This window comes from Equus przewalskii, chromosome 17 (genome assembly GCF_037783145.1).
Source record: "Equus przewalskii isolate Varuska chromosome 17, EquPr2, whole genome shotgun sequence".
NCBI classification, from domain to species: Eukaryota; Metazoa; Chordata; class Mammalia; order Perissodactyla; family Equidae; genus Equus; species Equus przewalskii.
The window spans coordinates 14,133,829-14,156,696 of record NC_091847.1 but is presented as its reverse complement, the minus strand read 5'-3'; positions in this window follow the sequence as shown (position 1 = coordinate 14,156,696).

The following is a 22,868-nucleotide window of genomic DNA, read 5'->3' as shown; positions in this document are numbered from 1 at the left end:
TGTTACCTCAATAAAAACATGTAATGCAATGAAAAGAAGCAAAATAAAAGAATATAAAGAGTGAGTATCATACAAGGACTGTACCTTCTCTTCTGACGATAGTGTAGTGTATTTTCAGTTCTACACAGAATAGTTGTATCATGTTAGGTGGAAGTATAACTATATTATTGTCATTATTTAGAAATTAAGTATGGTTTAGGGAGATGTGTATTGGTGACAAAAAAAAAAAAGGTAGGCTGTGAGGATTAATTTATGTGTCAACTTGTTTAGGGAATACTATGCAGTTACTCAAACACTAATCTCAGTGTTCCTGTGAAGGCATTTTATAGAGGTGGTTAATATCGCCAATCAGCTGACTTTAAGTAAAGAACATTTTCTTCACTGGAGTCCTTATCCAGTCCATTGGAAGACCTTTTAAGAGGAATACTGGGGAGACAAACTTCTGTCTCAAAACTGCAGCATCAGCTCCTACCTGATTCTTTCCAACCTACCAGCCTGACCTGCAGATTTCAGACTTGCCAACTCCTACAATAAAGGCGTAAGCCAATTCCAATTTCTTTAAATAAATATGTTTATACACACACACTCGCACTCAAGCACATGTACACACATCTTTTTAAAAAATGTGTTTTATTTTGTGTTCATCTTGTGTCCTATGACCTTAATAAACTGACTTATTAGTTCTAGGAGTTATTATTTTTTGTAGACTTCCAGTAATTTTCTATGTAGACAATCATGTCATATACAAATAAGTTACAGTTTTATTTCTTCCTTTCCAATTATAATTTTTTTAATTTCCTTTTCCTTGCTTTATTGCACTGGCTAGACTTTCAAGACTGTTAGAGAAGAGAAGTAAGAGTGGACATCCTTGCCTTGTTCCCAATACTAGAGAGAAAGAATTGTCTTTCACAATATAACAGAATGTTACTACTTTGAGTAGAATGGAGATTTTAACAATACTATTTCTTCTAATTCATCAACACAGAATATCTTTCCATTTGTTTGGATCTTCTTCAACATCTTTCATCAATGTTTTATAGTTTTCAGTGTACAGATCTTTATCTTACTTGGTTAAATTTATTCCTAAGTATTTTATTATTTTTATGCTATTGTAAATGGGATTGTTTTCTTAATTTCTTTTTCAGATAGTTCATTGTTAGTGTATAGAAACACAACTGATTTTTTGTTGTTGATTTTGCATTCATCAACTTTACTGAATTTACTTATTCTAACAGCACTTTTTGTGGGATTTTTAGGTTTTTCTGTATACAAGATTATTCCATCTGTAAACAGAGACAATTTTACTTCTAACTTTCCAATTTAGATGCTTTCTATTTCTTTTTTCTTGCCTAATTGCTCTGGCTAGGACTTTCAGCACTATGCAGAATAGAAGTGGCAAGAGTGGCATTTTTGTCTTGTACCTGATCTTAAGAGGAAAAGCTTTCAGTTTTTCACCATTGAGTATGATATTTGCTGTAGGTTTGTTATATATGGCTTTTATTATACTGAGTTACTTTCCTTCTACACCTAATTTGTTAAGAGTTTTTATCGTAAAAGTATAGTGAACTTTGTCAAATGCTTTTCTCCATATATTGAGACCATCATATTATTTTTATCCTTCATTCTGTTAATGTGCATCATATTTATGGATTTGCATGTATTGAACTATCCTAACATTCTAGGGATAAATTTCACTTGACCATGGCACATGATCCTTTTAGTGTATTGCTGAGTTTGGTTTGCTAATATTTTGTTGAGAATTTTTGCGTCTATCTTCATCAGGAATATTGGCTTGTAGGTTTCTTTTCTCATAGTGTCCTTGACTGGCTTTGGTATCACAGTAACAGCGGCCTCAAAAAATAAATCTGGGGGTATTCCCTCCTCTTCAGTTTCTTCTAAGAGTTTGAGAAGAATTGATGTTATTTCTTTTTAAATGTTTGATATATTTCACCAGTGAAGTCATCTAGTCCTGGACTTTTCTTTGTTGGGAAATTTTGGATTACTGATTCAATCTCCATATTTGTTATTGGTCTGTTCAAGTTTTTTATTTTCATGTTTCTATCTTGGTGAGTTTCATGTTTCTAGGAACATGTCTATTTCCTCTAGTTGCCCAATTTATTGGTGTATAATTGTTCATAATAATCTCTTATGATCCTGTACATTTCTGTGATATCAGTTGTAATGTCTCCTTCATTTTCAATTTTATTTGAGTCTTCTCTATTTTTTTGGTAGTAAGTCTAGGGGAAAGTTTTTAAATTTTGTTTATCTTTTTAAAAAATCAACTCAGTTTTGTTGAGCCTTTCTACTGTGTTTTTTTTTGTTGTTGTTCATTTGTTTCTATTTTGTTTATTTCTGCTCCGATCTTTGTTACTTCTTTCCTTCTGCTACTTTGGACTTAGTTCATTTTTCTTTTTCAGTTCCTTGAAGTGTAAACTTCAATTATTTGTTTGAGATCTCTTTTTTCTTGATATAGGTGTTTATTGATATAAACTTCTTTCTTAAAACTGCTTTTGTTGTCCTACAAGTTTTGATATGTTGTGTTTTCATTTTTGTTTATCTCAAAATGTTTTAAAATTTCTCTTTGATTTCTTCTTTTACCAATCAGTTGTTCATCAGTGTGTTTTTAAATTTCCATGTATTTGTGAGTTTTCTACTTGTTATTGATTTCTAGTTTCATGCAATTGTGATTGGAAAAGATACTTGATATGATTTCAATATTCTTAAAATTTTTAAGTCTTGTTTTGTGGTCTAACATATGATCTGTCCTGCAGAATGTTTCATGAGTGCTTGAGAAGAATGTGTATTCTCTGCTGTTGGATGAAATATCCTGTATATGACTGTAAGATCCATCTGGCTTAAAGTGCACTTCCAGGCATATGTTTCTTTATTGATGTTCTGTCTGGATGATCTATCCACTGTTGAAAGTGGGGTGAGGAAGTCTCCAATTATTATTTTATCTCTGTCTTTTTCTCTCTTCAATTCTGTTAATATTTGATTTATATACTTAGGTACACTGATATTGGACGCATATATATTTATAATTATCATATCCTCCTGATTAATTAACCCCTTCATTTTTATATAATGACCTTCATTGTTTTGTTACAGTTTTTGATTTAACATCATTTTTTTTGAGCTCTGAGAAAGCTTCTGTTTCTCCCTTTTGGTTTGCACTTGCAGAGAATATCTTTTTGCATCCTTAACTTTCAGTCTAGTGTGTTCTTTTTTTTTTTTTAAGATTGACACCTGAGCTAACATCTGTTTCCAATCTTTTATTCTTCTTTTTCTCCCCAAAGCCCCCCAGTACATAGTTGTATATTCTAGTTGTGAGTGCCTCTGGTTGTGCTATGTGGGATGCAGCCTCAGCATGGCCTCGCAAGCAGTGCTGTGTCTGCTCCCAGGAGCTGAACCAGTGAAATCTTGGGCCGCTGAAGCAGATGTGTGAACTTAACCATTCAGCCACAGGACCTGTCCTAGTCTAGTGTGTTTTTAAAGCTAAAGTGAGTTTCTTAAAGGTAGCATATATAGGTAGCATATAGTTGGGTCTTGCTTTTTTATCTTATCATCCACTCTATGTCTTTTGACTGCACAATTTAATCCATTTACATTTAAAGTAATTACTGATTTTTAAGGACTTACTGTTGCCATTTTGTTAATTATTTGTTGACTGTTTTGTAATTCCTTTGCTCCTTTCTTCCTCTTTTACTGTCTTGCTTTGTGATTTGGTGATTTTTGGAGTTGCATGCATTGATTCTCTTATCTCTATCTTTTGCGTATCTACTATAAGTTCTTGCTTTGTGTTTATGAGGCTTACAGAAAAAATCTTGTAGTCCTAACAGTCTATCTTAAGATGATAAGAACTTAGGTTCAGTTGCATGCAAAAATTACATTTTTGCTTCTCCCCAATATTTTATCTTTTTGATATCATAATATAACTTTTTATATTATGTAACCATTAGCAAAATATTATAGCTATAGCTATTTTTAATTCTTTTGTCTATTGGCCTTTATATAAGAGTTAAAAGTAATTTATGCACCACTATTATAATATTAGAGTATTTTGAATTTGCCTAAATATTTAGCTTTACCAGTGAATTTTATACCTTCCTATGTTTTCATTTGGCTAATTACCATGTAGACTTCTTGTAAATACTTTTTTATCAAGTTGAGAGCTTTTCTCTCAACTATTTTTTTCTGAGAATGTTTTTCACAAATGAGTGTTGGATTTTTAAAGTGTTTTTCTTTGTTAATTACCATAAGCATAAGATTTTTTCTCTTTAGCTTTTTGATATGGTGGATTATATTGTTTGTTTTTCAAGTGTTCAACCAGCCTTGAAAACCTGAAAAAATTTCACGTGGTCATGGTATATAATTCTTCTTGAACATTTTGGATTTTGCTTGTTAATATTTTGTTGAGATATTTTGCATCTAGATTCATGAGAGTTATTGGTCTATAGTGTATTTGTTAGGGAAAGGGGACTGCCTTTGTTTACATTTGGTACCAGGGTAATACTAGTCTTACAAAATGAACTGGGCACTGCCCCCTCATCTTCTGTTTTCTGTAAGAGATTGTATAAAATTTAGTTAATTCTTCCTTAAATGTTTGATGGAATTCTCAGGTGAAATCATATGTAATTGGAGATTTATGTTTCAGGATCTTTAAAATTTTGAATTCAGTTCTTTGATGGTCTTCGGGCCCTTCAGATTATTCAATTTTATTTGAGTTTTGGTAGCTTGTGGCTTTTGAGGAATTGATCCATTTCTTCTAAGTTGTCAAATTTACGAGTGCAAAGTTGTTTTAAGTAGACCCCTGTTGTCTTTTTAATGACTGCAGGATCTGTAGTGATATGCACTATTTTGTTCCTGATAGTGACAATTTCTGTCTTTTCTCCTCTTAAATTTGTCAGTCTTGTTATAGATTTATCAATTTTATTGATTTATTTCAAAGGACTAGCTTTTGGTTTCATTGATTTCTGTTGTTTCACTATTTTGAATTTTATTGGCTTTTGTTCTTTATTGATTTCTTCCCTCTGTTTATTTGGTTTTATTTTTATTTTTCTAATGTCTTATCATAGGAGATTATTCATTTAATTGCTTTTCTTGTTTCTAATGTAAGCATTTATTTCTATATATTTCTCTTTCATCACTATTTAGACACATCTCCCATATTTTGTTATGCTTCTTTTTGTTTTCCTACTCAGTTTTTGTACTTTATTTTTTCTTTGGTGAGGAAGATTGACCCTAAGCTAACATCTGTGCCAATCTGCCTCCATTTTGCATGTGGGACACTATCACAGTATGGTTTGATGAGTGGTGTGTAGGTCCTTGCCCAGGATCTGAACTTGTGAACCCTTGGCCAAAAGCAGAGTGAGCAAATGTATCCACTACACCACCAGGCTGGCCCCACTCTTTATACTTTTTAATCTCCTTACCAATGGATTATTTAAAAATGAGGGTTTTTAAAATTTCCTATATTCTCTAGATTTTCCTATTTTCTTTCTCTTACTGATTTCTAGCTTGATTTCATTTTGGCCAGAAAACACCCTATGTAAGATTTAAATTCTTTGAAATCTGTTGATGATTTTTTATGACCCAGGATAAGATCTATCTTGGTGAATGTTCCACAAATACTTGAAAAAATGTGTATTCTGCTGTTGCCAGTTGGTGTGTTTTATACATGTCAATTAAATTCTGTTGGTTGATTGTGTTGTTCAAATCTTCTATATTCTTACTGATTTTCTGTTTGGTAGTTCTATCAGTTGCTAAGAGGGGGATGTTGATGACCCCAACTATAATCATGTTTATTTTTCATTCTAGAATTATTAGTTGTTGCTTCATGTATTTTGAGTCTCCGCTGTTTGGGACATACACATTTAGAACTGTTATAGTTTCTTGGTGGGGTGGATTGATCATTTATCATTATGTAATGTACATTTTTGCCTCTACTAATGTTCTTTGCTCTGGAGAATACTTACAATTTAGCCATATTGATATGGCACTCCCTACCTTTTTTGATTAATGTTTGCATGTTTACCTTTTTCCATTCTTTTATGATAAATCTACCTATGTCTTTCAATTTAAAGTGAATTTCTTCTAAGTAGCATATAACATAGAATTATGTCATGTTTTGTTTATAAACTCTCAATCTCTGTCTTTTAATTGGTGTATTTAGAAAATTTACCTTTAAGGTAATTATTGATATCTTATGGCTTCCCTCTGCCATTTTATTATTTGTTTCCTCTGGCTCTCATTCCTCTATTTCTCTTTTCTTGCCTTTCTATGGGCTCCTTTGAATTTTTAAATTGTATGTGTGCTAAATATTTTTGAGTGTATATCTGTGTATAGTTTTTGTAGTGGTTGCTGTGTGTATTACAGTATACATATGTGACTTATAATAATCTTCTGATATCAACACTTTGAATAAAGTGTGGAAAAGTCACTTCCACTTAGGTCCTTTTGCATTCCCAACTTCTAAACATCATTTTCTTCAGTATTAGGTATTAGGTATTGTTTTGTTTCAATCATCAAATATAATTTATAAAACTCATGAGGAACAGGATAGCCTATTGCATGTACCCATATTTCTGTTCATCCTTAGTCCTTCCTGATGTTCCAAGATTCCTTCCATTATCATTTCCTTTCTGTTTGAAGAAGTATCATCAACCAATCGTTAAAGATAAGTTTGCTAATGACAAACTCTTTTTGTTTTCTTTCTTTAGAGAATGCTGTTTCCTCCTCCTTCCTTACTGAAGAAGAGTTTCATCAGTTATAGAATTTGCAAGTGACAGTTCTTTTCTTTCAGCATTTGAAAATATCAGGTCACTTCCTTTGGTCTCCATGGCTTTATATGAGAAATACACTGTCATTTGAACTTGTGTTCCCCTATGGATAACATTTTGCTTGTCTGGCAGCTTTCAAGATTTTTCTTTACCTTTAGTTTTCAAAGGTTTAGTTATTGTGTATCTTGGCAAGGATTTCTTTATCTTGTTTAGTGTTTACTAAGCTTCTTGGATATATAGTTTGTGTCTTTCACAAAACTTGGAGATTTTTCTATTATTTCTTCAAATACTCTTTCTGTCAGTCCCATTTTCTTTTATTTATCATGATAATATGAATTTGAGGACATTTTGTTTTTATATCACAAGTCCTTCAGGCTCTGTTTATTTTTTTTCCAATCTATTTTCTCTCTGATATTCAGTTTGGATGAAACTTATTGTTTTTGTCCTCAAGGTACTTGACTCTATCTTCTTTCATCTCTATTCTATTATTGAGCCCATCCAATAAGTTTTATTTCCATATTGTATTTTTCAGTTCTAAAATTTCCATTTGGTTCTTCTTCATTTTAATAATTCATATTTCTTTGCTAAGGTTTATATTTCTTCATTTGTTTAAAGAGAATTTGTGCTTGACTGTTTAAACATTTTTATTATGGCTATTTAAAAATTCTTGATAGATGATTCCAATATTTGATTCACCTTGGTGTTCATATCACTGATTCTGTTTTCTTATTCAAGTTGTGATTTTCTTGATTCTTGGCATAACAGGCATTTTTAAATTTATCCTATTATATTAGGAGACTCTGAGTTTTATATAATTTTTTTATTTAGCAACATTCACTTGTTTAGGTTTCATATGTGGGTGTTGGTCCATTTTTGTGGGCTGTGGTTCCAATAGCAGTTTAATTTTCAGAGCCTTTGTGGTGATGTTTTGGTCTGTTTGGTTCATCTGGTGCCACTGGGGCTCCCAGTAGTCCCTTCTGGTGCTACCTGAAGGGGCAGAAGGGGTTTCCCCAGGCCTGGAATTGGGATGTCTCTCAGTGAAGAAGTGAGTGTGGTGAGAGTGCCCCCTTTTCCCACTCTCTACTCTGGTGCTTCTGGGAGGGGAAGGAGAGTCTCTGATCCACAAGGACAAAGAGACTTCCCAAACCTGGCCGCTTGCTCTAGCTAATTCTCTCCTGTTAAATCCATCTGACCCCTTTACACCTCAGTATCTCTTAGAGGAAAAGGGGAAGGGGCAGGTCCACCAAAGGAAAATGCCTCTACTGGTAGCTTACTTCTAGCAGGTGTCCCAAATGATTCCCCTTGGTGGTGGTTTCCAGCTCACCTTATGTTGTCAGAAGGATTCCTGTCTATCTCAGGGATGAATGAGCTGCTTTTACTGTGAAATCAAGCAACAGGACACACTGGGTGTGGGTGGCCTTCCTCTGTTAGGTGGGGAATGCAAGATGCTGGTGTGCTGTTCCTCTCATCTTGGGATCTCAAATCAGATCACATTCTTCTTATCACCTCTCAGAGTTCCCCTTTGATTGTCTCTTGTGATATCTGCAGGGTTTCTAGTTGTGCTTAGCAGAGAGGGGCGTGAAAAACAGGCCCTCGCCATCTTGTCCCTTCTGATAGTCCCTGAATATCATTTTAATAAATTGAGGTGAGGAGGACTAATCTCACACTCAGTGTGAATGAATATGACATAAAGACATCTATAACTTCAAGATTTTCTATGCTAGGATAAATCTTTTATATTTTGTGTATGATAGAATATCACTTCTGAGATACATTTATTAAATTTTCTACTTATTGAAAGCCCTGTGTGGTTTAAAAATGGCTTTGACCTCAAGATTTCCACTTACGATGATCATGTGGGCTCTGGTGTTTATACCTTCCCCTTATGCTTCCCTAGATTATATCTGAGCTTAACAACAACAAGAAAAATGTCACACACACAGAGAAGAGAAATCTGTGTTTTTACTCTGCCCGTGGAAAGTTGTCACCCTCTTGCCAGAACCTAAGGACTTTCAGTAATACAGAACAGTAATGAAATTGGAATAAAAGAAGAATGATGGAAGACATTTTGTCAAGTGTTACACATCTGGTAAGATAGTGGAGGAGGAAGACAAAGCCACACCCATACTCCTAACTCGGGGGGTGAGAACAAGCCAAAGGACAGGTAGACAGAACAAAGAAACGTAATAAGGAGGACACTGGGTGCAGGGCCCCTACTAGCTAGGTTTTGGGTCAGAATGATAAGCTCTAGTTCTTATTGTGGTAGATTTTCATGAAGGAAAGCAGGGAAAAATATCTCCACAACTGTTAGTATAGTAGGGGCCACATCCAGTGGCCACAATAAATGAGTCTGACATTCAAATGAGCTAATTTGGGAAAAACGTCTCTAAATTGATGAAAAACCACCTTAAGCCAAAAGAAAGGCCCTACCCTGAAAACTCAGAAAGTTTTTCTTTCTAAAATAGTTTGTCTGTAGAGTCAAGAAAATAATTAGGTTATTTTTGGTTTGCATACATGCATATGCAGCAAAACAGATACAAAACCAGGTTATATAGTCATGAAGAAGCAGTAATATATGGTTTCTAAAAATGAGTGAAGGTTACAAATGTGATTGCCAAGTAAAACAAACAGCAGTTTTGATACTATAGAAAATCAAATAATGACTATGGCCTCTGGATTCTGAAGGCCTAAGATACATGCGTTGGCTCCAATAATCACATGCTGAGTGACGTGGAAGGAAGAAGGGCAGGCAGAAAAGGATGGAGGGTGGGAGAAGAGAGAGAGAGAGAGAAAGGGAGAGGAGAGGAGAAGTGAGGAAAGGAGAGGAGAGGGGATGGAGACAGACAGAGACGGACATAATTATGATATATACCTTGCTTAAAGGGTTTAGAGAAGTTTTGTTTTGTTTTGTTTTGTCAGGATGTTTTCTTTTATTTTTTCTCCTTTTGTAAAATGGGATAACCCTAACAATTTGTTGAATTAAGACAATGAAGCTAATTGACTATACAAGAGTAAAAAGAGGACTTATCTTGCCAGTATAAGAGCCAGGATAGGTAGTGAAAGGAGGAGATCCGGAAGAAAGGCTAGAGGGAGGGGAGGATACTCAAAGAAATAATAAAGGATGAATTTGTGTCATTCAGAGTCCAAACAGGGAAAGAGAATCCATTTCAAATGTTTAGAACAGTTTACCGCAGGGAGTTGGTTATACTGATGATGGAAGGACTAAGGAGTCAAATGGACAGTGAAATCATGCAAGCGACAGGCTAGCAACACCAGGAGACACCCCACTCTCAAGCAGAGGGACAAAGATAAGTGATTTCCCAGAGCCCACATGCCACATAATAGACGCTGGAACTTTTGCAAGCCTGTCTGACAGGAGCAGGAGGTACTGAGGAGAGGCAGCTTCTGATAAAGAAAATGCCTGAGTCTACGCAGTATCTTGGAAAAAGGAATAACATCACGGGCTTAGCATCTGCTAAGTGATGGAAGGATTCAAAGATGCTAATTAAAGTGTGGTTCAGAATTTTACAGTATTTATCCACACTGCAGAAAGAGTAGGGTGACTTTAAAAGCAAAACGAAAGAAAAGAAAAAGAAAGAGAAAGAATGTACCTGTCACATCAAATGTGACTTTGGTTGTAGTTCACTGGAGTGGCTCAGATAGAAATCAGATTTGCTAGAGGTCCAGTTGGAGATAAGCTACAAAGAAGTAAAGACAGCAGTTCAGCCTGAAGTTAGAAATGAGTGCAAGGAAAGAATAAGAAAGGAACAGGGCTAGTTATAAGAAACTGAGTGAATCTTTTTTCACTATTGTAAAAATTGTACATATGTTTAGAAAATTAAAGGGAATGACAAATTTCCAATGACAAGTAATTAAGAGAACCATATATATTTTTGTTTAAAAAGTAGTTTCAGTCATCTCTTTACACACTGTTCACATTAATTCAGCTGATTTTAAATACCGACATCAAATTAATGGTATTGAAATTAAGGTATTTATTTTATAAGAACTTATGGACATTTTCCATGTACAGCTTGGGCAAATGTTTCTCCAAACATCCCAACAAGAGCATCCCGCTAATCCCTGGGAACGTTTCCAAGCACAGCCTTACAATAGTAGTTCTGTGAACTGGGAAACAAGCTTCTGTAGTCACAATGAAGGCAATGTGTAGTCAAAGAGGATAAAAGCAAATGATGTACAGGTGGCTTCAGCATAGACAACCACGTGCTTATGTCTGGGAAGTATTCCAAAAGCCAGGTCCTGAAAAGACATGCAGCATTGTCAATGGACCAGGTAGATAATCAGGCCAGTTCTGTGATTCTATACCACTTACAATTTAGAGCAACTCAAGGGAGAAAAGTCCAACAAGGAAACCACTGCAATAATGGAGCCATAATTATTAGCATTTTAAAGAGAACATTAAAATTAAACTCAATGTACTGTATCTGTTCTCTTTGAAAATGAGACACTCTGTGGGAAGAAAGAACTCTGAGTAAAAAGTCATTCCCATTGTAATGAAAACAGAGTAATACTGGAATTCTGGAGGTCAGCCGAGGTGCAGTAAGGTCATCTCAATTCAAAATTTCGATATAGTTTAGAACACATCGCTATTTCTTGCCTAGGACCTCATTTATAGTATTCGGAGAGAGTGACTCCTATTCATACTTCTTGGGGCGCGTTTTGTATTGGTCTGCTCAGGCTGCCATAACAAAATATCATAGAGTGAGTGAGTGGCTTACACAACAGACATTTGTTTCTGTCAGTTCTGGAGGCTGGAAGTCCAAGATTAAGGTGTCACCTCCTTCTCACATGTGTCCTCAGAAGACAATGAGAGAGAGAAAGATTTCTCTCTCTTCTTCTTCTTATAAGGTCATCAATCCTAAGGGCTTAGGACCCCTCCCTTATAATTTTCTTCAGCCTTAATTCCCTCCTAAAGGCCCTTTCTGGATACGGTCACATTGGCTGTTAAAGCTTCACTATATGAATCTGGGGGAGAGACGTTTTAGCTGCTGGCACATTCTAATGGTTTCTTTGAGTCAAAGACATTAGCATAGCCTATAGAGCCCAGTGTGCATGGCCTGAGCCCTGGGCTATATCGCTAACATTTCTATCCTCTCTATTAAGCATCCTGACCACTTGCTGTTTCTTAAAATGTTAAATATATTCTCCTCTCAGGGCCTATATATGCAGTGCTTTCCCTGCCTCACACACTACTTTCCGTGCTTGGCTCCTACTTTTCAATCAGATCTCTGCTCTGATGTGGCCTTCTGATTTATTTTTTTAGGTATTTATTGTTTACTCTCTTCAATAGATTGTAAGTTCACACTGTTTTATTCATCACTTATTGTACAGCAAGTACTAAATAAATGTTTGTTGAATGAATAAATGAATCTTGAATCAAATCAAGAATTAAAGAGTTTGGGTAGCAATTCTATTTTACTTGTATACGAAGGAGGACCTGAATGTTGAGCCTTCTTCTCATTTGTTTATAAGTAAAAGTCTCACAGACCTGAGAGCAAGCTCATGAGGGAGGGCATGCCCCCTCTCTGTCTGGTTCTTCCAGTCCAATGCACATTCATAAACACACATATCTACCTCTCATTTAGATAGCCAATGTAATCAGTAATTCATGGGAGTATGCATTACTACAAACTCACATCTCCAGCTTAGGGTGTGCTTTCCCAAAAGGGTTATGGGATGCCATCATAAAGGAGTCTCTCAAAGGGTGCTTCAACAATCACAGTCTCATCTCAGGAAATCCCAAATACATTACACCAAACAGTTAAAAAAAAATAGACCACTCAGTGATCTTGGTTGTAAAAAGCACAATTTGACTGTGGCTAGTTTAAGTAAAAAATGATTTACTAGAAATCTGCTAGTAAAACTGAATGCACTGATGATTCATCCTAACCCTTTTGGATGGTATCAACATTCTTGTTGATAGCAACGAGCAGTAAGAACAATGAAGGTAGCGGGTTGACATAATTATAGAAACACTAGGCAATTTACACAAGCCAGAAGAATGGCTCTATCTTCTCCCAGTCCTAGCATTCCTTCCTGTGCTGCGATGGCCACTAGGTAGAACATGAAGCCATGTAAAGAGTTCATGCTACCCTATTGAATGTATCAGAAAGGAGTAACCATTCATAATTCACAAACTTAGCATGCTTTCTTTTATTTATAATTCAAAGCTCATTCTCCTATCATTTCTTGCTTATCTATTCCTCAAAAAAACTTCACAGTTTCTTAGACCTCCATTAAATGTGAAATATGGGCAATCCAACCCAAACATGTTATTTATTTCAGTTGCATGTGGCATTTCTTATTACAACATACTTGACATGAGGTGGCAATTATAAAAATGCACACTTGGAGAATCCTTTCCCAATTTGGCCAAGTTTGAACCCTATTTGTACATAATTGAGCCAATCTTATTTATCTCACATCTGCCAGCCAACCATATAAACTCATTTCTTTTCTTACTATCCGTGGTAATGTCAACACAGTATTTAAAACCATCCAAGTCCTCATGTCCATATGATCACCTTTTGCAACAAATAACATTAACTTTTTAACTTGTAAGATGACATATGTTTCACTAAAAAATACTGTCAATATTTACATAATACATTTTCTTATGCATTTTATCTGATTTTTATGAAAGACCTTGCAGATTGCATGGGAGGCAAAGAGAATAGACTTGGGAATGACAGGAACATAAGATGTCTCAGGCGTTTATAAAAAGAAGGAACAATCACCACTTTGGTGACTTCAGCGTTAATCCCAGAGTATTTATCAATAGAACTTTTTTCCATTCTCCAAAGCATCTCAGTTTGAAAGTTAAATTATATTAACACTCTTGTAATGAGACATCAACCTATTCCTTAACTGGGCAAATTCCACAAGGTGAAAGGTCCATGTGTGGGTAGGGAGTGCGGGGAACAGCTGTGAGATGATTCATGATATCTAACTGACTTGTTAAAACAAGTGTGAGTATAACTTATGAATCTGCTCATTCTCTCTTCTACTTTTTCCTTTGGGGAGAAACAGACTGAGGACAAGAACCCTTAGGAACTGAAGTTGGAATTTTACCCAAGACTCACTGGGGAGAAATTTATATCCCAGTACATCTCCCAGAGTGTGAATGATAGAATGTGTGGACAGAGGACAGTTTAAAACCATTGCAAACTAAATAGAAAGTTTAATGCAAGGAATTGCATAAGGCTTGAAAATATCATAGAAAATTGAATGAATAAGAAAGGATTTACAAATGGCCTCTCCAGTAATCAAAAGCCTGATCTAAAGAGATTGTTTCTTCATCTACACGCACATAAAATTATTTCTATTGATGCAGTGATCCCTGATGTTAGACGAAACCAAGGAAATCTTTTCTGTGATGCTCCCACACAAATACAAGGAGAGGTACCCGAAGGCTGGCGAGCTGCTATTTCCCCCTCTCATTTGCATCAGAAGGAGAACTGCTTCTTTGAATCTGAGCCAGGAGACTTTAGTTATTATTTTTAGTTTCACTATTGTTGTCATCATCCCCAAAGAAATGGTAATTTTAATTCTGCATATCTTGGAGAAAGAAATACCCATGTGCATTGCCTGGGTTCACTGTGAACAACTCTCTAGCCAGAAGTGAGATAAAACTGAAACAAATTAGTTTTACAACAAGAAAATATGTACAATGGAAAGGATAATTATTTCTCCTCTTCCCTTTCTAATATTCCATTATTTAGGATTGTTATCTTTTGTGTTACATTTGAGATTTTTCTACTAAGGCAAGAGATTGTTCTGCACATAAAATAGAAAACATGGCTAGAATTAGAGCTTTCTTAATGTTTTGAATATGCAGGTTTCACTTTAATAAATTAAATAGAAGCCATTCTTTTAACAATTTATTTGAAATGCCGTGTGAGATTGCCTTAATACTGGAAAACAAAAACTTGCTGCATACTTATACATGCAATGTGTATTCTTATTGAAGTATAAAATAATACAGGTGTGTGAATTCTGGTGACTTCGTATATGAAAGATCTCCTTTTAAGGATGTTATTCCACAACCATGTGATTTTTTTAGGAGCGTATGAAACTGTTATACTATAAAGCCCGCAAAAATTTCTAAACAATCAGGCCAGAAGAAAATGAAAGGAAGGGAGAAACAGAGAGAGAGAGAGGGAAACAGAGAGAGACAGAGAATTACAGAGACAGAGACAGAGAGAGACACAGAGAGAAGGAAAGGGCAAACAAATTAAACATTAAAATCAAATATTTTGAAAAGTAAATAATAGAAGAGTGAGGAAAGTGGAAGGATGGTGTTAATAAAGAAAAAAAACCAGAAACACATTTGAAACAAATCTAGTAATAATATGTAAATCCAAATGTGATTCATTTCAAAAACAATAAAATCTAGTCCAATCAGGAAAAGATAAGGAAGAAAGCATAGACACGAAGGATTAGAGAGGAAACGGAAAAGAACCAAAGATACAGAGGAGATTAAATGAATTAAACAATTCATCACTTTCTTCAAATCAATTTGAAAGCTGAATATAATAAATGAGGTTCTGGGAAAACGTAAATTGCTAAAATTGACAGACGGAGTGACAGGAAGCATAAACAGACCGATTGCAGGAGAGAAACTAAACAAGTTCAAAAAGAAAACACCCTCCTCCTCACCAGGGTCACTGTAATGTCCTGCGAAAGGCCAAGAACCAGACATTGTTACAGGTGAATTTTATCAATATTTCAAGGAATTGATCATGCTGATGCTATTTAAACTCGAGCAGAGCACTGAGAGCAAAGGAAAAGTTCAAAACTATTTTTAAAAATCAAACATATCCTCGATATCAAAACCAGACAAATCAGTCCCAAGAAAGAAAATTCATTTAAAAGTATTGATTTAAAAGTCTCAAATAAAATAGAGTCCAGCAAAAAACAAAATCAGAAAATACCACAGAAAACTGGAGCTTTTTCCACAATAAAAACTGATTTAATAGTATGAAATATATGTATATGACATAGTTTAAAACATATACTAGTATAAAAACATATATAACATAGTATACAACTAGTATAAACACATACACATATGACTAGTATAAAAATATATGCGAAAGCTGGATTGATGGCCAGAAGACATATGAAAAAATTTAAATATATTTTTGATTAAAATCACTTAACTTTCAATAAAATAGCAATTGATGGATACTTTCAGTGTAATGTTATTATGGGAATATAGAAAAACTTCATCACTTCGCTTAGAAAACGTAAAGGATGTGGCTCGCTACCATCACTATTATTTAACATAATTCCAGAAGTACTAGTCCATGTAAATACACAAGAAAAATATATATGTACATGAAACATCTCTTTTAAACAAGCAGCAAAATTATCCTTATTAAAAATGATGAGATCGTGTAGCTGTTTTTTCCAAGTATTTAAATTTAAAATCTATTAGAAACTCTAAATAAATTAATCAGTATAAGTAAAAAGTTATTACACCTAGCTTTCATAATTACAAACAACCCCCTCTTGGTAACAGAGATTTCATTTACAGTAGTAAACACATGCAAATAAATTATAGACATAAACTTAACAAGGTAAGTCCAGGACCTACAGAAAGAAACTTTAAATATCCATCAGTTGTTTATTACTGTGTAATTAACCACCTCAAAATGCAATGGCTTAAAACAACAATAGCACATTTGCTCTTGTTTCTGTTGGTTTGGCCTGTGCTGGGCTGGAACAACTCTCTCTGCTCCACATGGTGTTGGCCCTTCCTGCCTTGTCGCATGCTCTTACTCACAGGATGGCAGCAGCATCCCAGGAGGATGAGAGAATAAACCACAAGGTTATTTTAGGCCTAAAGTTAGAACTCTTAGGGACCCACTCAGAACCTGAGCGTTAACATAAAGGTTATTTAAGCTGAAGACATTTGCGATTCAACAGATGCAGGAAGAAGTCTTCTCAGAGCTTTCCGTGTTAGACTAAAAGCAGGAACTTCTGAGAAATGAGAATTGCAGTAAGTTACCTCTTTGGGGAGGTTTCTAATGCCAGGAGAGTGGCCAAAAGTAAACATACTGAAAATTTCCTTTCTGGGGGAGTTTTATGGCCCTGAAGAAGACCACTCGTATGTGTATAGACAAACATTATCACAAGCTTTTTTATCTCTCATTTGTTCTCCTAAAAAACCATTTCTGTGTCCTAAAGCAACCTATTTGTCCTCCCATAGAAGCTATTTCTTTCCCCCTCCTTTCCCCTACTAAGTTAGGTATGTGTATAAGCCTTTAACTTTAATCATTTAATAAGCTAGCCGCTTCTTTTGGAGGTTCCTGTGTATATATGCATAAATATTTTTCTCCTTTTACTCTCTTTTGTCAGTTTAAGTTGCAGGTTTCAGGTAGAGAACACAAGAGGGTAGAGAAAAAGGCTTTTTCGTCCTGACAGACTCAAGTCACAAGGTCCACCTCGACTCAAGAGTTTGGGGGAGCCGGCCCCGTGGCCAAGTGGTTAAGTTCGCGTGGTCTGCTTCCAGGGTCCAGCGTTTCGCTGGTTTGGATCCTGGGCGCGGACATGGCACCGCTCATCAGGCCACGTTGAGGTGGCATCCCACATGCCCCAACTAGAAGGACCCGCAACTAAAATATACAGTTATGTACTGGGGGGATTTGGGGAGAAAAAGCAGGAAAAAAAAAAGGTTTGGGAAAATAGTTTCCATCTCTTAAAAGGAAGAGCTACAAAGAATTTGCGACCCTTTTAACTTACTCTATTTACAAAGTGAGATAAAATGAGACACCGAAACACCTTGTTTGTAGTTAATAAGAATAAATGTTGTAAACATTTCAACTCCTTCAAAATTAACCTGTAAAGTTAACGGGATTAATAAAATACTGGCTATTTCGTTTCTTTGACACTTAAAAGTTGGTGCTAAGCCTCATATATAAAAACATGTAACAGTAGGCATAAATAATAATGATAAAAATAATAATGATAAATTATGATAAAATAAATAATAATTTTAATTAGTAGTAATATTTCTACAAATATTAAAACTTATTACAAAAATACAGTAAAAGAAACTTGTAATGTTGGCACAGAAGTCAGCAGATAGATAAATGAAATAGCTTGAAGAGTTCATGAAATATATTAAACATATATAAAGCTATCATTTAAAAACAATGAGAAAGCTATGAATTAGGCAAAAAATGGTAGCTGAACAACAGATAAACCAATTAAAAATAAAATAATGCTAGACCTCTACAACATTTTTTATATCACACTCCCCCCAAAAAAACAAAGTTAGAGAACAGTATAGAGGAATTTCTTCAATAATCTTGGAGAAAAAAAGGTTTTTCTAAATAAAAAAGGAGAATCCAGAATTCACAAGTTTTATAAATCTGATTATGTAAAATTAAAAATGTATACATGGAAAAAGGAATACCAGAAGTAAGTCAAAATACTAAAGGCAGACTGAGAAATTCATAGAGAACAATTAAGAATCGATAAGAAAGATACCACAAACTCAACAGGAACTTGAATAGGCAAGGATATGAATAGGGACTGTGACGGTTAATTTTGTGCGTCAACTTGACTGGCCTAACGGATGCCCAGATAGCTTGGTAAAACATTATTCCTGAAGGTGTCTGTAAGGATGTTTTGGGAAGAGATTAGCATTTGACTCAGTGGACTGAGTGAGGAGATCCACTCTCACCAATGTGGGTGAGCTCATCCGATCCACTGGGGGCCAGATGGAACAGAAAGGCAAAAGAAGGGCGAATTCTCTCTTCTTGTGCTGGGACATTCATTTTCTCCTGCCCTCAGACATTGGAGCTTCTGGTTTTTGGGCCTTTGAACTCTAGGACTTAGACTATGGCCCCTTGTTCTCAGGCCATTGACCTCATACTGGGAGTTACACCATCAGCTCCCCTGCTTCTCGGTGCTTGGACCAGGACTGAAATACATGACCAGCTTTCCTGGTTCTCCAGCTTGCAGACAGTAGACTGAGGGACTTCCTGGCCTCCATATCCACGTGAGCCAATTCCAATAGTAAATATCCTCTTATCGGTTTCTCTCTCTATATATGCTATTGCTTCTGTTTCTCTGGAGAGCCTTGACTAATACAGGGAGTTAGAAAAATTTAAGGTCAAATGTGGTATAAACATATGAAATCTTTCACTAATGATTGTAATAAACTGACTCACAAATAAAGCAAATTACAAGCTCATATCATATACCAGCTAAAAGAAACCAAAAATAATGACATATAATATTGCTGAGCTTATGAGGGAAAAAAACTAAACACTTATTATTAACTCTTAGTATGGGGACAAACTAATGAAAGCATTTTGGACAAAAATTTTGCAATATCTAACACAAAATTTAAGTGTATATACTCGTTGATCCAGTTTAGATCAATGTTTTTGACCTCCAACTTAGAGTTAAGCAAAAAAAGGGAGCTATTTGCTCAGGTTCTGAAAATGATCTGGAGAAAGATTAGCTAAAGCCAAGGCCCAAATGATACAATTAGGATGAGAGACTCTCCATTTCTTAGCCCTGCTTTTCTTTTCTGACCCCTCAGACAGACATTCTCCATATGGTGAAATCCATTTAGACACTTTATTGCACAGACACGTTTTCACAGGTAAGCAAGTCATAAATAAGAAATTGTCTATTGTAGCTTTGTGTTGTTACAGCAAACTCTAGACCTGGGTGTGTATGTGTGTGTGTCTTTGTGTATCTCCATTAATAAGGGCTAGGTTAAACAAATTAGGATGAACACATCCACTAGAATAAATGACTTAAAAAGAAAAAACAAAAGGAAGTTGGTTGGCATACCTATGCCAAAATGGAAAAATTCATCAAGGTGGTTTTTTGAAAAAACAAAGTTATAGTGCCATCTATATAGTTGGCTTCCATTTGTTATTATTTTACAAAGTAAATAGATATATTTATATGAAGAAATGTTTTGGAAAGATAGATAACTCCTAAGAGTATAGTTTCTTAAGAGTTGGAGGTACGGTCTTTGCTGGGTGGTAGCTTCTACCTAATTGTAGGATCTTTGGTGTTTGAAATAATTTACCATGTGTGGATATTATTTTTAAAAAAATAAAGTAATTGGTTAATTTTATTAAAAGACATTGACCCTGTTCACAAATACTTTAAAGTTTACTATGGGAAGGGCCGATAGAAAAGTGTGCTTATAAGGAAGTGAGGGATGTTTATAAGAAAATGCAGCTTTTGAGCTCTGTCTTAAAGGACAAATAGAAGTTTTGAGCTTGGATAAGTAGAAGGGAATGCCATCAAACTCTTGCATTAAAGTGAATTATTCAATCCGGAATTGACATCACATGTTTTGATTGTGTATTTAGACAAATTTAGAGAATGTGCAGAAAAAATAAAAAATAAAAACATTTTTCTTTGTATAATTCCAAGGAGCATAATTTTTACATGATCATAATTAATTGGGACTTTTTTTGACCTCCAACTTAGTAAGAATTAAGCAAAAAGAAGGACCTACTAGCTCATGTCCCAGAAATGTCCTGGAGATAGACTAGCTAAAACAAGGGCCCAAATGACACAGTTAGGATAAACGTGCCCTTCATTTCTTAGCTCTGCGTTTCTTTTTTGTCTTATTCTCAGATAGACTTTCTCAGCAAGATAGAATATAACAATTCCAAATTTATATCCCTACGATGTTTCAGGATTCTCTGAGACTGTTAATGTGAAAACTAGTCGAATCCTTCTGTTTTACTGCATGAGACACGAGTCCACTGAGTTCACCGTAGCATAAGCTCTGGAACAAGCGCGTCAGTGTCACTGTGCAGAGAGACAACATGGCGGCCAGGAGAGCACGACTGGAGTTGTGTTTGCAACCTGGCTCTGTCTGTATTTCCCAGAGACTCAGGACAAGTCTGATTTTTCTTTTGAACTCAGGTTCCTTCCATTTGTGTGAAATAGAGATGAGGATGTGTGTCAGCAGAATTGTTGTGAAAGTTGAATGAGGTTTAAATATAAAGGACTCATCTTATTTCTGGAATCAGAGCTTCTGCTCGGTATATGTTAATTTCCTTTCCTTTTCCCTTGCAGATGCCTAGTTCTGTGCTCTTTACTGCCCCTGCTATTCTGACCTTTTTCTCAGCTTGAGTGCTTGCTGACATGCTCAGTTTTCATTTTCTAACCCAGCAGTTGTCTTTATTTGAAGTACTTCTGAATTGTTATTTTCCAGAATGAAAGTTCACGCCACACCAGGCAGCTTCACGGTAGGTGGCCTCTTCACTCTGCACAAAGGATCATTAACAAAGAATCCTGGGGGTCAGACCCACAGATGCCTGAGGGAGTGAGCTCCTGCGGAGACTAGCAGGAGTCCTGGGTCAGAACTGACTGTCACCCATGTTGAATGGGCAGACACTTGTTGGGATTTAATACTATTCTTTGCAAATGACCTGTGAATAACCATGATCCTGAAAGCCATAAAGGAGGAACCTGGTGAATGTCCTACTACTGGGTGGAGGCAAAGGACCTTTAAGCAGGGGTTATCAACCTAGAGAAGTCCAAGGGTTCAGAGAAGAGATGAACCTGCCAAATAAGGAGCATTAAGGGGGAAAGGAGCCAGGATTAACCACAAAATACCTGGGAATACACAAGCAATTATTGCAACAAAACAAATTCTGTAGACATATTTTAGTTCTGTGCCCAGAACTAAAACTAACGTACCTTCTATTCTTGTGCTAAACCATCCTGGGAGGGAGAGTATTTTCCTGCTTTTCTGCTAAATGACAGTGGACCAGGCAAAAATAATTTAGCTTCTTGCTCCAGGAAATATGTGGTCCTGTGAAGCAGCTAAACAGTTTACTTATCAAAATTAATAGTTTTCTCATCAAGACACTTTCAAGATCCTCACATCACTATACTGTGCCCATTAATTCAAAATCATTAGGTCATACACTCTCCCTGCCTCATCTCAACAAGGTCCCCACTTTGCAAAACTTACCTTAAAATCACCCAGCACAGGCTATAAACCCGACAAAGAGCAGATCCCAATTTCCCCATTTTGAGACTTAAGAATCAGTCAAGATAGTGTTCTCCCTTACTGCTCAGCTTTGCTTGAATTACGGACTTTACTGGAGGTCATTTGCCGAACTGAGAGTTGACTACATCAATAAAGACATTTTGAGAGATAGGTCAGAAGGCACCAGATGTTAAAATCAAGTGTTCTTAGTCTGGCAAGTTAACCTTTTGAGGGCTGCTACATATATCATCACTACTACTGAGATGCCATTCAGTGTCCTTTTTTCTATATGGGAATGAGGAAACCGACATCTAAAAATGGTAAATGGATAGTCAACAATGATTCATGGAATTAAAGACACGGCCAAGGTTAGAGCCACAATTTTCCAACTTTCAAACTTAATTGTTCTATTCCATTAGGATCTAAATGCCTAGCTCTGAGGAACTTAATATACTGTTTTATAAAGTATAAGCTGGTAAATTATTATATAAAATTTGAAATGTTGACAGAGGTCCTTTGAAAATGATGCTATAAGTAAAAGTGTTACAAAAATGCAGTTCATTTATTTTAGGAATATTTATAGAATACTGGAGTAGAATTTCTCAAACTTATCTGGCAATAAGAATTGCCTAGAATTCCTGTTAAAATTATACATGCTTGGCCCCTCCTTGATCTACAAAACACTTTTATAGGAGGTGCCTGAGAATTTGCTTTTTTATCAAGCTGTCAGGTGTTTCTCAACCTAAGGCAAATGTAGGAAACGATGCATTCTAGGCCAGTAGCTGACAACCCTGACTGTACTTTTGAGTCACCTAGGAAGAATTTTTTAAAATACTCATGCCTACCTATACCCTAAGTCAATTAAATTAAAATCTTTTAGGGAGAGACCCAAACATATATGGTGTTTATCTCCATAGGTTGTGCGAGGCCAGCCCTGGTGGTCTAGTGGTTAAGATTTGGGGCTCTCACTGTGGAGGTTTCTGGTCAGGGAAGCACACCACCCTATCTGTCAGTTGTCACACTGTGGCAGCTGTGTGTTGCTGTGATGCTGAAAGCTATGCCACCGGTATTTCAAATAC